The sequence below is a fragment of the Puma concolor genome, chromosome A1, assembly GCF_028749965.1.
Source record: "Puma concolor isolate L17-30 chromosome A1, mPumCon1.1.hap2, whole genome shotgun sequence".
NCBI classification, from domain to species: domain Eukaryota; kingdom Metazoa; phylum Chordata; class Mammalia; order Carnivora; family Felidae; genus Puma; species Puma concolor.
The window spans coordinates 191,441,157-191,454,104 of record NC_141667.1 but is presented as its reverse complement, the minus strand read 5'-3'; the positions used below and the strand labels follow the sequence as shown (position 1 = coordinate 191,454,104).

Sequence of the window (12,948 nt, the reverse complement as noted above, 5' to 3'; positions counted from 1 at the left end):
TTAATTTTAAATATACCTCTTGTATGTCATTTTTGGCTTCCCAAATCCTCTGACAAGAAAATTTAAGAGCACTGTGTAATCTATTAGTTTTTGGTTATTGGTTATTACTGTCTTTTGATGTTTTGTCACACTTTGCTCATGTCTCTTGCCAGCATTTATTTCAATCTGTGTCCAACAAAGTACTCATAATCTCGGATATTTATATAAATTAACACTTTAAAACTTCTGACAGGTGCCAGTGATATTTGGTCTATGCTTTGCCCTCGCTTCATGAGAATCTTTCTCTCTCTTCCTCCTCCTCCTCTTCCTATCTCCATTTCCATCCCCATCTCTATCATCTTCATCTCTAGGTAGACTTGGACCTGGTTTAGTTGCCACTATGCATTCAAGCTCTGTCTAAAACTCCTTTTATTAAAAAAAAAAAACTTAGATTAATTAGTATTACAGACGTGACATTATTTATCTCCTGAGAAGCCCCTGATCTGTGGGGTCATTAGGAAATCCTATCATAAATGTCGGGTCTGAAAATGTAAGAGAAAAATCTAATCCATCTATATATTATGGTTATTGTGACACTACCCCAAAGCAGGAAAATGGAGACTTTCAGAAGAATCATACCATTCTTTTTTAATCAACTCACCCAAATAAAGTTTTAGATACATGAACATACCACTACATTTCTCTCTTAGATAAGTAAACCAAAAATATTGTGACAGTAGAGATTATATAGGATCTTTTCCTTTGCTCTAAAAATATCTATAAATGGAATCTGTTTATATAGTGTATTGATAAAAAAAAAAGCTTATGATAACAAAAATTAGGAATGACAAATCCCAGGAGGCTGGAGATTTAGAGTTCACTTACCATCTGTAGTTATTACCCTTGTGATATTTGTGTACATGAAGATACAGATTGGATTTCAAAAGTTCATAGGAAGTACTTATGAAGCCAAGAACGGTCCTCTTGTTGCAATTCCTGACTTACACAAAAGCACTTCAGAATAGCAGACAAGAGCACTTGAATTTTCCAATCATTTAAAGGCCACTTTGGGAGTCTAAATCCACATGGTTCAGTGCTTCTGGTTGTTAACATTTTGTACTGTCATTTGCCCATATTTGTTAAACAGTTTTTAATTGCTATTTTGCTTTTCTCCTTAAATAGTAGTCTTTGTAAATGAAAAAAGAAATCCTGCAGAATGTGTTTTTTCTTCTTATTTTGCATTGAACATTTAAAATGAAAATTGTTACTGTGTTCTCAGCAACCATTTGAATTGCTCTGCTTCATGTGACACTGGCTTTTTGAAAGTGCCAACTATCACTTGACTCTTCATTATTAAATTATCACTATCTATACCTGTTGCCCTGGAGTAGGAGGCTCACTATATGATTTATTTCCTTAGCAAAAAATTTAAAAAGAGAGCTTGATTTAAGAGTTATACAATAAGGGTGCGTGGGTGGCTCAGTTTATTGAGCATACAACTTTGGCTCAGGTCCTAATCTCGCCTTCTGTGGGTTTGAGCCCCACGTTGGGCTCTGCGCTGACAGCTCAGAGCCTGGAGCCTGCTTCAGATTCTGTGTCTCCCTCTCTCTCTGCCCCTTCCCTGCTCATGCTCTGTCTCTTTCTAAAATGAATAAACATAAAAAGGAGCTATATAACATTATTTTAATAAGTATTTATGGAGATTTTAGAAGTTCAAAATTTAAAAACGGCTTAACAAAAAACAAAAGACAAGTGTTAATGCAGATGTGGAGAAATGAGAACACTCACACTGTTGGTGGAGATGCAAATGGTGAAGTCATTATAGAAAACAGTAAGGGGGGGTCCTCAAAAGATCAAAAATATAATTACCATATCATTCAGCAATCCCACTTCTGGGTATTTATCCAAAAAGAATTGAAAACAGGATCATGAACACACACTAGCCCTCCCATGTTCATCATAGCATTATTTACAATAGCCATGACACAGAAACAACCTAAATGCTGTCAACAGATGGATGGACAAAGAAAAGGTGATATATACAAAGGAATTTCATTCAGCCATTAAAAAAAGAAGGAAATTCTGCAACATGCAACAACATGGATGAACCTTAAGCACATTATGCTAAGTGAAATAAGCGAGGCACAGAAAAACCCTGCATGATTCCATTTACATAGGATATCTAATAGAGTCAAATTCATAGAATCAAAGCATGACATGGTGGTTGCCAGAGGCTGAGGGGATGGGGGAATGGAGAGTTATTAGTCAATCGGCATAAAGTTTCAGTTGAACAAGATGAATAAAATCTAGAGATCTGCTGTACAACATTATACCTAGAGTCAACAATACTGTTATACACACCTACAAATTTGTTGAGAGGGTAAATCTCATGCTAATTGTTCTTACCATAATACAATTTTTAAAAATTAAATGAATAAAATATTTTGCTCCACACTGTCTTTAAGGTTTCATGTAATAGACACAGTATAGATTCTTTCTTACTATTCCAATTCTGTATTTTTGTTAGTTCTTTGGAGTCACCTTTGCCTTTTCATGGACAATTAGGTGGAATTGAATTTTTCTTTGTCATTAAATTGCCATTTCACCTACAAGACTGAGGTTTTTCTAGGCAATTTAAATAGAATCCTGGCACTATTTTAAGTTATAAACTCATCTCAGAAGCACCGTGCACCTGCTGTATGTCAGGCTTTCTGCCAGGTGATGGCTACAAAGAAACAGTTTCCACCCTCATGGAGTTCCCACTGGAAAGGAGGAAGCCGGTGATGATCATATCAATACTTAAATTCCATGATTATCACCTGTGATAAGTACTATGCAGGGAAACGGCAGCGAGCAATGAGAGAAAATAACACCGGGGGACCTATTACCCTCACGATTATGGGAGAAAGTCTCCTCATAGACTGAGAAATGACTAGTGACCCAGGCAAGGAACAAGTAGTGTGATATTCCAAGAGAGTGAGCTGTGCTCCTGGAAGCCTTGATGTGGGGAACAGCTTGGTGTATTTCTGGAACTGAGAAGAAGGTCCTAGTGCAATGGGACATGAAAAGGAGGGAAGATGAGTTGGAGGTGGGAAGTTTGAGTAGAGAGAGGCCAATTGATGCCGGGGTTTGTAGTTCATGACATAGGGTTTGTTTGCTTTGTGAAGTACAGTCGGAAACTGTTGGAAAATGTAAGTAGGAAAGTAGTAGGATGTAATGTATTTATTTAAATGATTAGCTTCTAGAAGGTCAGGAATTAGAGAGTGAGGCAGAGTGCAGGGAATACTCCCTGTCGAAGAAATAAGTCAGGAAGTATATCTTTCTCTACTTTAACAAACACAGTTTGATTGTAAGAGCAATGGGTATTACAAACATCGGCAATTCTGTGTTCTGTGTATCTCGTTGTTAAAATTACTTACGTTTTTGTTTTGTAATGTTCATGTTTAAACGTTATGTTTAGTTTCTGCAGAGTCTTATTTCCTGTTTTCAGTTTCTTTAAAAAGTTGAGATCATAATACCATACATATGGCCTCTATTCATTCAGCAAAATTTTACTGATCATATGCTATAAGAATTGTACAAGGCGAAGACGTTTACAACTGCCATCTGTCACCCTACCCTGTCCCTACTCACACTCATACTTGCTGTCTGTCTTGCGTCTGTGGATCACTAAGCTCTAGAGTCAGTATTCACTATGCCATCTTCTCCTTACACTTGAAAAAGTGTATATATCACTTCTTTCTACCTTTTATTAAATAACATCTTTCTTTAATTCAACTCCAGGGTGCTTGGCGCTGCCGATTCTGCTGGGCTTGAGCTAACGTTGAAGAGGTAGGTACGTTTCATCTCATGCTTTTATTATTAGGGCCCAGACTATCTAAATTTAATGCCGCTTCTGGAAACTCATAAGTAATTTTGACAACAAGAAAACTGAAAAATAATTCTTGAAAGTAAAAAACCAGCATCTCTCTTTGCTATCTCAAGAACATAATATGCAAACATCTAAAGAAGCTGTCTGTCCAATGCAGTTCTTAAAGAAACGAATGGAGTCTCCCAAATTAGAGTGCACTTGTGCATACTTAATGTTTTGGTTAGCTATTTATGCAAAGTGCAGGTTCTTCTCCCTTTTGAGAGATGAATGCACAAGTATGTAGCTTACCGATTTTTGTTTTGCTGCTGCCACAAATTGCACAAGACCTCGTTAAAGTTCTCTTGTCCATTTAAGGTTCACATTTTAGTCAGTCTTCAAAAATGCATTTCTTTGGTTATTGCTCAGAGTTAAGTGATGAATTCTCCATTGCTTTTAGAAAGAAACATAACACTTACCAAGTACTCTAGGGTTGAATTCTGTAAGTAAATTTCTGAGTTTCTGAGGTGATCTTTCTTCACTCTTTCCTTAGCACTTCTAGATTCTCTGTGTTGCATGTACTGAACTTTAGTGTTTAGTAAGCACACTAAATCTCTTGCACAAATTATTTGTTATTAGAAAAGTTATTGAATTGAGGAAAATATGTTCAGAAGCAATAAACATTGAGAACTTGTGGTTGAAAATTTAGTTACATATATTTAAATATTTGTCATGGTAGTTATGAAAATGCCTACTTACCTTTGCAAATATAAAGTAATATGTTTTCTTTAATCTAGAGGCAAATATGATCAGTTGTTTTAGTAAACTATATGATATTCTTATAATGATAATGGTTAAATATTTCACTTGCATGCAGATGAAATGATCACTGGTAACGTATACAGCTATCATGTAGATAATCTTTTTCATGTAGATAATCTTTTTCCATTGCTTAGAAGATAGATAATATATGAGCAATATCCGTAACTTTGTAGATAATCTTTTTTCATTGCTTAGAAGATAGATAATATATGAGCAATATCCGTAACTTCTATCAACATCTATCAGTTTGTTCCTGAACACAGTCCTGAGAAAAAAAATAATATAATGAACATGTGTCCATATATGCTAGTCCATTGATTTGGGGAGTGGTTTTTTAGGACATATAAATAAGGAATGAAACTCAAATGAACAATGTAGAATTAAAATTCACTTCCCATTCTTTTTTATGTGCAGCAATTCAGTCATTGGTTTCAGAGGTAAAAAAAAAAGCATTAGGTATTGGATACAAAGAATATAGGTAGAATTGACAGTCATTGATTTTAAAACAAAGGGAAATATTGTTATTTGAAAGAAGAGCTTACGTTTCTGAAAATTTCACTTGCATAAAATTATCAGGCTTTAAGTGAGTCACATTTGAGCAGCTACTGTGTACCGTCCATTACAACAATTTTATCCTCCCCCCAGCCTTGACTTTTGCAAAGGGATTTTCCAGGGCAATAGGTAAGATTATCGTCTCTGAAAATGCTGATAGGAAGCTAACAACTTAAGTTCCTGTGTGTGAGAACCAGGGCTCCCTCTTTACTTGCGGAATGAACATGAAGGGTTGTTTTCCCCTGGTATGTTGTAACTATTCAAGACATGCTTGTTTGTTGTTGCCCATGGTAGTAAAAATGTTTAGTATTTGACCCATCAACTCAAAATTAAGGTTTCTAGATGGTGGTAACCCTTTTTGTGTTTAGCTCCTCACTAATGCATGATGCCTAATTAACTCAAGGTTTGAGGGTAAGTTGCTTAGATGACAGCTGTTAACTGGTGGTGCCAACAGGATCAGGTTGAGGAGCTAAATGCTCAAGACCTGTCAACATGAAGGTCAGTGATTCTCAACACTGATTGCAGAATAGAATCACCTGGAAACTTAACTGGGTGGGATGATCGGGTTGGAAGTGCAGATTCATTTAATCAGAGCCAGAGGTAGAGGAAGCCTGGACAGAAATATTTTTTAAAAACTTCCCAGGGAGGGTTACTATTGTGTAGACAGGATTGAGAAACTGGGGAGTGGCTCCTTTTCTGGCAGAAAGAGGAGAATTGAGCCACTGATTTCACCTGCCTTAAGAGAAGGTTTTGATTACAGACGTTTCAACATGATATTGTTTCTTCTGTTAGATAGGAGGTTCCCAAAGTGGTCAGAAGACTGGTAGCATCAGTGTCTGGGAAGTAGTTAGCGATGCAAATTTTCAGACCTTCTAAAACAAAAACTCTGGAGATGGAGCATAGAGCACTGTGTTTTAAAAAGTCTTCCAGTTGATGCTAATATATCTTAACGTTTGAGAACCATCGTTTTCAGTAAAGTCTTGGCTAACATAGGTACTTAGAGGCCAACAATTGAAGCTCTCCACACTCATCACCCATTTAGAGTTCAGTTAAATGGAAAGTACCTGATCAATGAGACCTACATCTTACCTGGATGAATAAACAGCTTCATCATGAGAATATAGTAGTGGGCCTAGATGACATTTTATTATTTTAAGAGCCATCCAAGAGTAATGAGTTACATGGCATAAAGGTTCACATCCAAAAGTTAGTGCTCTTCCAAGGAATATGTTGTGAATATTTTTTTTATTCCTTCATTATTAAAATCCCTGAAGCAAAATGGCCTCTCCCAAAATTTGGAATACATTACATAACAAATCACTTCTCTGGTGGTCAAAATTAGACTCAGAGTAATAGATTCTCAAGTTGCTTCTTTTCCCATCTGAAGAACTAAATTGGTGTCAAGGCAAGAAAACATATTTTATACTCTGTTGATGAGTTAAGCCCTCTAAGAGTTGTAAGGATAATTGGAGTTCTTCACTACTACAGCTTGACTCTCCAAGTATTTTATTTATTTAAGGAAAATGTCATCTATATTCTCTCTCTGGTCTATAAGTTTCAAGGATTCTTGTTACTCTCACATTTGGTTTTCTTTTTGACACATAAATTTTTTCCTACCATATGTCTACTCTCAACTTTGAATCCCCATACAGTGCAGAGTGCCTTCCTTTTTCTATTGCATCTGTTTCTTTTTGATAAGCTGTGCCCTTTCACTGTTGCACATCATGAATCTCATCCCATCAAGTTTCAATAATATCTTTCTGTTCATGTGTACTTCTTTGGCTTTAAAATTGAGATAGAAATTTTAGCCTGGGATTTTGAATATTCAGCTATAATCATCCGGGTATAATTACTAAAGAGTTAACTGCCAATTAAAATTCTCTTTCCGTGTAGAGAATATAGTCAATGGTATCACTGTATTATTGTGTGGTGACAGATGGTAGCTACGCTTGTGGTGATCCTAGCATAACGTGTAGAGATGTCGAATCACTATGAAAATAATGTAACATCATTGTGTGTCAACTATAGTAAAAATTTTTTTAAAAATTCTCTTGCTGTTCATGGAATCACAGAAATACAGGATTAGAAGGAATTCTGAGTTTGCATGGAAACTCTCTGCTTTATGGTTTTTCTTTTCATGTAACAATCATTTTACCTAGTAATTAGAAATTTTAAATGTATTTTTTGTCTTTGCCTTTCAAACTGTAATTTATTTCTTACTAGAATATTTTTAATGTGTATTTATTTTTGAGAGAGAGAGAGACAGAGCATGAGTGGGGGAGGGGCAGAGAGAAGGAGACATAGGCTCTGAGCTGTCAGCACAGAGCCTGACGCAGGGCTCGAACCCACCAGCTCCGAGATCATGACCTGAGCCAAAGTCGGATGCTTAACTGACTGAGCCACCCAGGTGCCCCCAAACTGTATTTTAAATACCTTTCCCGGGGCGCCTGGGTGGCTTCGTCCATTAAGCGTCCGACTTCAGCTCAGGTCATGATCTCACGGATCATGTGTTCAAGCCCCACCTTGGGCTCTGTACTGACAGCTCAGAGCCTGGAGCTTGCTTCAGATTCTGTTTCCCTCTCTCCAGCTACAAATTTTACTTCTTCTTTACAGCACCTACACAATTTATAATTATATATTTAGTTGTGAGATACTTTTTAAGTGCTTACCGTCCTTATTAGATTATAACCCCATAAGGGAACAGGTGATATCTATTTCTTAATCTTTTGTCTCCAGTGATTAGCACTATACTTACAAAGTACCTGCTCAATAATTATTGCTTTTGAAAGAGTTTTACTAGTTGATCTCAGCTAAGAGAGCTGCAACTAAAGAAACACCTATGTCACCAACCTAATAAATTGGTACACAAAGACCTTTTTAAACTAATAACAATCAGTAATAGTAACTGATAGCGAGTTTTAGATAAATGCCAAGCTCTGAGTTAAGCACGGTGTATATATTATCTCTTAAAAAATGTATATGAGATAAATACTCTTTTATTATCCTAATTTTCCCTGTGGACACAGGGAGAAAAAACATTACACCCAAAGTCACATATATTAAGTGGTTGATTCAGGGTTCTAACTTAGCTCTTTCTGAGTCAAATAAGCACAGGATTTTATCTATTTCTTTGACAAATAATGATAAGGTTGATACTTTTTTACAAAAGTTTATTTATTTTGATAGAGAGAGAGCTGAGCAGGGGAGGGAGGGAGAGAGAGAGAGAAAGAGAGAGAGAGAGAGAGAGAGAGAGAGAGAGAGAGAGAGAGAGAGAGAGAATCCCAAGCGGGCTTCATGCTTGTCAACACAGAACCCGATGTGGGCTCCATCTCATGTTTGGTGAGATGGTGACCTGAGCCACAATCAAGTCGGATGCTCAACCAACTGAGCCACCCAGGTGCCCCTGATTTTATTAAATTACAGTACAGTTGACATACAGTATTAGTTTCAGGTGTTCAACATAGTGATTTGACATTTATATATATTACAAAATTCTCACCACAAAAAGTATAGTTACCACCTGTCACCTTACAAAGTTATATTATTATTGGCTATATTCCCTATAGATTGACTTTTCTAAAGAAAGATATACTTGCTGGATTAGAGTAGATGATCATCATGTCCAGGCAAACTGCCTTTTGTAAATTAATTGAAGGGTACCTATTCACTTACAGAACTGAATTATATATTTAAATCATATGCACTATATATATATATGCATGCTATATATTATATGCACAGTAATATATATTACATATATTTATTTGCTAGTACGTAAGAGTTAACATTTATCAAATGCTTACTGTGAGCCTAATTCTAAATTAAGTAGTGTTAAAAGAGGTGTTATCTCATTTAAAGATCATACCTTATGCAGTAGTACATTTGCCACTAAAAAAAATATGGAATGGTTCATAAATTTGTGTGTCATCCTTGTGCAGGGACCTTGCTAATCTTCCCTGGATTGTTCCAATTTTAGTATATCTGTTGCTGAAGTGAGCACAATACTTTTCACTTTTTATAGGTGACAGAACTGAAGTGCAAAAAGAAATAAGGACACTTTTCCTGAGGTCATATCATTTATAAATGATGGAGCCAGGTTTGGAATACAAGACCATTTGACTCATAGGATACATTTATCATCTATGTCTTTCTTCTCAAATCTCTAAACTGACCAGGAATTAAAAGTTTTTAGCAGTATTTTTCACGTGTCTTCTGAGTATTTCTCTGTCATTCGGTACAGTTGGATATATGGAATATTCTCTGTCATGAGAATTTAGGCACTTGGAAATGTACTTAGTAAGTGCAGGCCACCTCAGGGTATTAATTTTTACACTAACTCCTGTTAGTAAGACCTTAGTAAATCCTAAAATGTTTCTCTTCCTTTAAAGAAAAACATTAGAACCTTTCTTCTCCCCAGTGTCTGACAGTCATAAAAGCTTGACCAGCCTAGGACAAAGAAGTCAACACTTCAATATCAAGTTGATATGAGAGCCTTTAGGATAATGACCATCACTTTTGTAGGTCTTATGCTGCAAACGTGTATAGCATTGCCTAGTTAATTTTAGTGGATTGATTGACATGTGCAGTCACCTCATTCTTGTATTGCTACCTGAGACCATACTTTGGCTGGGGCCTCGTCTTACCACTTCCTAATTTGTATAAATTCCTCTAGCTGTCAGATACATTGATCTGCATTTGCTTAAGGTTGTGCCTTGTGGATTAGGAAACTTTAGAAACACTTGTAGAAACAATATTTTCCTGAAAACGTAAAACAGGGATTTGTATGTTATGTTTTCAGTTATTCACATATCTTGTCAGATCAAGAACAAAAACTTTGGGATTTAAAAAATTATGCAAATGCAGTAATTCAGCTTGCAAATGAACTATTAGTCATTTTTCTTAGCCTACAGATTTGATTTAATAACATGTTTAAATGTAGACAAGTCTCTTTTAAGTATTTGATCATTCATGTTCTTCTCTCTGGAGAACTTCACTTATGCTCGAACCAAGTTAGCATGTCTAGAAAATGATGTGAAGTAGAGAATTTTGACTATATGACATCAAACTGCACAACCTAGAAGGGATGGATCAAATATTTGAAACATAAAATTTTTCAAAACTGAAGCAGGAAGAAATAGAAAATCTGAACAGACCAATTAAAAGTAACACAATTGATTCAAAAATCAAAAAAAAAAAACTACAAAAAAACCCCCAAAAGTCCAGGATCAGATGGATTCACAAGTGAATTCTATCAGAAATTTAAAGAAGAGTTAATACCTATTCTCCACAAACTATTCCAAAACATAGAAGAGGAAGGAAAGCTTCCAGATAACATTTTAAAATGACAACATTACCAAAACCAGAAAAAGACCGCCCCCCCCCCGCCATGCCATACACACACACACAAAACTACAGGTCAATATCCCTGATGAACTTATATGCAAAAGTTCTCAATGAAATATTAACAAACCACATACAAAAATACTTTAAAAATAATATTCACCATGATCAGGTGAGATTTATTCCAGGGATGCAGGGATGGTTCAGTATTCACTAATCAATTGTCATACACCACATCAACAAAATGCAGGAGAAAATCATCCTACACTGACAGTGTGGAGCCTGCTTGGGATTCTCTCTCTCTCTCCCTCCCTCTATCTCTTTCCTCTCCCATACTCTCTCTTTCTCTCTCTCTCAAAGTAAATAAATAACTTAAAAATCAATCACCATGATCAAGTGAGATTTATTGCTGGGTTGCAAGAGTGGTTCAGTATTCACAAATCAGTCAAGGTGCCACATCACATCAACAAGAGAAAGGATAAATATCTTATCATTTCAATAGATGCTGAGAAGCATTTGATGATGTACAACATCCATTCATGATAAAAATCCTTAGCAAGGTAGGTTTAGAGGGAACATACCTCAACAAAATTAAGCCCATATATGAAAACACCCACAGATAATATCATATTCGATGGTGAAAAACTGGGAACTTTTCTCCTAAGGTCAGGAACAACACAAGGATGTCCATTCTCACCAGGTTTATTCAACATGGTACTGCAATAGTTAGCCACAGCATTCAGAAAAGAAAAAGGAATAAAAGGCATCCAAACTGGTAAGGAAGAAGTAAAACTTGTACTGTTCACAGATGACATGATACTGTATTTGGAAAACCCTAAAGACTCTACAAAAACAAGTAAAACTGATAAATGATTTCAGTAAGATTGCAAGATACAAAATCAGTATACAGAACTCCGCTGCATTTCTATACACTAATAACGAAGTAACAGAAAGAGAAATTTAGAAAACAACCCCATTACAATTGTACCAAAACTGATCAAATACCTAGGAATAAACTTAACAAAGGAGGTAAAATAGCTGTACTCTGAAAAAATATAAAACATTGATGAAAGAAATTGAAGATGACACAAATTGAAAGATATTCTATGCTCATGGAACGGAAGACAAATATTGTTAAAATGTCCATACTACCTAAAGCAATCTACAAATTTAGTGCAATACCCATCAAATTACCAATAGCATTTTTCACTAAACTAGAATAATCTCAAAATCTATATAGAACCACAAAAGACCCCAAATAGCCCCGGAAAACAAAACTAGAGGTATCATAATTCCAGATTTCAAGATATACTACAAAGTTATAGTAATCAAAACTATGGTACTAGCACAAAAAATAGACACATAGTTTAATAGAAAAGAATAGAAAATCCAGAAGTAAACCCATGATTATATATGGTCAATTAATCTTCAACACAGTCAAGAATATGCAATGGGGAAAAGGCAGTCTTTTCAACAAAACTGTGTTGGGAAAACTGGACAGCTACCTGCAAAAGGATAAAATTGGAACACTTTTTACTATATACACAAAAATAAACTCAGAATGGATTAAAGCTCTAAATGTGAGAACTGAAACCAAAAATTTTCTAAAAGAGACTGCAAGCAGTAATTTCTTTGATTTCAGCCACAATTTTCTAGATATGTCTCCTAAGGAAAGGGATACAAAAGCAAAAATAAACTATTGGGACTACATCAAAATTAAAAAAAAAAAAAAAAAAAAAAAAAAAAACCTTTGCACAGCAAAGGAAATAATCGACAAAACTAATGGACAGTTTACTGAATGGGAGAAGATATTTGCAAATGACATATCCAATAAGGGATAGTATCCAAAATGCAACTCAACCCCCAAAAATAAACAATCCAATTAAGAAATGGGCAGAAGACATGAACAGATATTTCTCCAAAGAAGACATACAGATGGCGAACAGACACACAAAAACATGCTCAACATCACTGACCATCAGAGAAATGCAAATCAAAACCACAATGAGATGTCACCTCACACCTGTCAGAATGTAAAGTAAAAAACACAAGAAAAAAAATGTTTGTGAGGAGGTGGATAAAATGGAACTCTTGTGCACTGTTGGTGGAGCTACTGTGGAAGAGAGTATGCAGGTTTCTCAGTAAATTAAAAATAGAGTTACCATATGATCCAGTAATTGTATTACTGGGTATTTACCCAAAGACTATGAAAACAGTAATTGGAAAAGATATGTGTACCCATATGTTTATTGCAACATTATTTACAATAGCCCAGATATGGAAACAGCCCAAGTGTCCATCAGTAGATGGATAATTCCATTATATATAATGGAATAGTATTCAGGTACAAAAAAAGAATGAAATATTGCCATTTGCAACAACATGGAGGGATCTAGAGGGCATAATGC

At 35.6% G+C, this 12,948-nt stretch overlaps 1 long non-coding RNA gene and 1 other non-coding gene across 3 annotated transcripts in view; one reads left to right on the top strand and one right to left on the bottom strand.

The window, feature by feature from the left end:
• Positions 1 to 12,948, top strand: part of LOC147584693 (uncharacterized) — a 541,543-nt gene that overhangs the window by 214,313 nt on the left and 314,282 nt on the right. For both annotated transcript variants that reach the window (XR_015252582.1, XR_015252581.1), the window contains one exon: positions 3,763 to 3,810. This is a non-coding gene — a long non-coding RNA (uncharacterized LOC147584693). The remainder of the gene's footprint in view (positions 1 to 3,762; positions 3,811 to 12,948) is intronic.
• Positions 9,094 to 9,202, bottom strand: LOC112861773 (U6 spliceosomal RNA). Its single transcript, XR_003223673.1, has one exon. It is a non-coding gene; the product is annotated as a U6 spliceosomal RNA (small nuclear RNA).